The 2,660-nt window shown below is 46.7% G+C and overlaps 1 non-coding gene across 1 annotated transcript; it reads left to right on the forward strand.

Annotated features, from left to right (window-relative positions):
- Positions 1-500: 500 nt before the first annotated feature.
- On the forward strand, positions 501-585 carry LOC114015432 (small nucleolar RNA SNORD45). Its single transcript, XR_003559349.1, has one exon. It is a non-coding gene; the product is annotated as a small nucleolar RNA SNORD45 (small nucleolar RNA).
- Positions 586-2,660: the final 2,075 nt, after the last annotated feature.

Raw genomic sequence — 2,660 nt, forward strand, 5'->3', positions numbered from 1 at the left:
GCGACACCGTGAAAGGATGGAGTAAGAAAACCTGATGCCCTGAGCACATCATTTCCAGAGAAACATGTTGCTTATACACCTTCATTTGGGGGAAGGACAGGTGCGTACATTAAGTGTTGACTTGTTTCAGTGCAGCTGTGCTTTGATTAAGAGGAACAACCTTCTTTTTCTTGTTGAGAGTTAGGGGTTGCTTTTTCTGAGAATTCTGCATGTCTGTTCAACAGTCATTGATCTGCTGCATGCTTTTCCCTAGAGGAAAAGGACCATATCTCAGTCTTATTTATTCACTGTTGCTCTCTCCATTGTAGAACAAATGTCTTGCCATAGGGCTCTGGTGCTTCCAAATGGCGGCTTGGTTGTCTGCATAATGTATCTGTAGTCCCGTCTCACGGAATGCGTTAATGGTGTTACAAATTATAAATACGGTAGCTTCCTGCCATAGGAAGACAGTGTGTTGGGTTTGAAACCTTTGGGTAGGACAGAAGGAGGTTGCCACGCTGGGTCAGTAGTGAGTGTTGGCACGTATTGTCTGATCTAGAGTTGATGTCTATCACCACTTTAGCTCTAGAATTGCTCTGAGACCCAGGGAACTCCAGTTCCCTTAAGCTGCAACCTTGGCACTTTTCCAAGCAGTGGAATGAAATTCCTGTCACAAGCTCTAAGGCAGCTTAAGGACAAGGGGGCACAGTTTGAGTTTTCTTCCATGTAGGCGTCAGGGAGGTACAGTTCTGAGCTTAATACTTAATACTGCTACTAGGAGATGCTTTCAAGTGAGCTGAGTGTGGCTCTGGATACCCAGAGCTGGACAGGGTTAGCAAATGCTGATGTAGAGTTTTGGTGGTAAACTTGACCAGCCTGTCTTAAGGAGCAGGCATGTTCTTTGTTCACAAGCACTGTTTGGTCCCACCTAGGCATCTTGAAATTTTCAAGGGCTGTGGTCCCGTGGTCACATCTTGCTTTGGTCACAATGAACTGTGTGCGATGTGCAGATTTGCTTTTTAAGGAACATGCTGTGGTTATATTTTCTCTGTTTGGCTTTGCTTTGGGGAAATAATGTAACAGTTACAGCTGAACTGAAGGAGCGCAATACCTGATGTGGCAGAGAAGGAGATGTGTTTTACTACTTTTTTGGTGTGCGTCAGTTTGACCCCCAAATGACAAAGCTTGTGGCCAGGTTCCACTGTAGATGTTGACTTGGGGTATGAATGACTCCAGGTGTGCTTTAGGAGAGCTCTGTTAGTGTAGATGTGCTGAGCAATTGTTCTGCTGTGTGTGCAGCTGTTCTGGTTTGGCTTCCAGGTGAGAGCACGCAAAAGAAAACTGGCAAGTGTGGTAAGCCTTGCTCTAAAATGAGACCGGTTTCTACTGCTGCCTGGATATCTGAGAGCCTCCTGAACATTTCAGGCAGGCCAAGTGTTGTGCACTGGTATTTCTGAGTCCACAGCTCTGCAGTTCTCTAGGAGGTGTAAGACACTGCACCGGTGAGACCCACCATCGCCACAGCAGATGTGTTGTCTCAACGTTGCTATGGCAGGAAACTCATGCCATCACCACAGTGAAGGATCTATCTATATGTTGTTAAGGCAGGAGGATAACACCACTGCCACAGAAGAGATTTCAGGCAGGAAGATAACACCACTGCCACCACAGAGATGTATCTATACATTGTTAAAGGAGGAGACAGACTGGCACCATGGAGCAATGGGGGGGGGGATGCTGATCCTGCAAAACTTAACCAAACCCCTGTGCATGCGCCCAGACCTGGGGTCAGGGGGACCAAGGTGCTTGGAGGCCCCTGAGGATCAACTGATGATGTTGGGCATGTACACCATTGCTGGGTGGAAGGTGTGGTTAAGCAGAACAGCTTGTAACGACTCTATAAAAACCGGAAGCAACTAACATCGGACGGAACGTTCCCCCACCAGACTTGGAAACGAATCAGACTGTTGGGACGCCACAGCTCCGGGGTGGTAGCTATTGCTGTGAACTCTTTCCTTCTTTCCTTCCTTCCTCTCTTTATCTCTTGCTCTCTCTCCCCCTTTGCATTCGCAAATTTCTTGTTGGGAAAAAAAAGTTCCTTGACTCTTGACTCCATTTTGAGTCTTCATTCTGTTGCTGAGAATACAAACAGAACCATGCTCCGGTCTCAGACCCGCATGTGACATCTGGGCACAGGCACCCCAACTACCAGAGCCCCCCGCAGCCGCCCTGGCATTTGTAGTTCCTGCAGTAACAGGGGTAGTGTGTTTTTCTGCTGACTCTGGCAGGGCTCTGGTTACACACGCCCTGACGAGGGATAGGGAATGTTCAGCTGCCATGGAAAATCACCAGCTAGAGTATGAGTACGAGTGTTCACGGCTGCCTGGGAGTATTTCTTATATCCCACGAAACTAAATGCAAAGCTTCAGGCCATTTTAACCCAGTCTGTTTACAAACTTTGACTGATTTCTTTTTGAGAATTTTATTCATTACCTGTCCTGAGGATACTGGATTATAAGGAGTATGTAATTGTGATGGACTTGCTAATGAATGATACATCTGTATTCGTATAGCTGCAGAAAACTGAGCTTCCCTGTCAGAATCAGTTACACTTAGGAATAATTTCCTTTAGAAGAGCTGTAACAACTGCGTTTGCGTCATGTTTCCAAGTAGGGAAAGCT

The sequence above is a fragment of the Falco cherrug genome, chromosome 5, assembly GCF_023634085.1.
Source record: "Falco cherrug isolate bFalChe1 chromosome 5, bFalChe1.pri, whole genome shotgun sequence".
NCBI lineage: Eukaryota > Metazoa > Chordata > Aves > Falconiformes > Falconidae > Falco > Falco cherrug.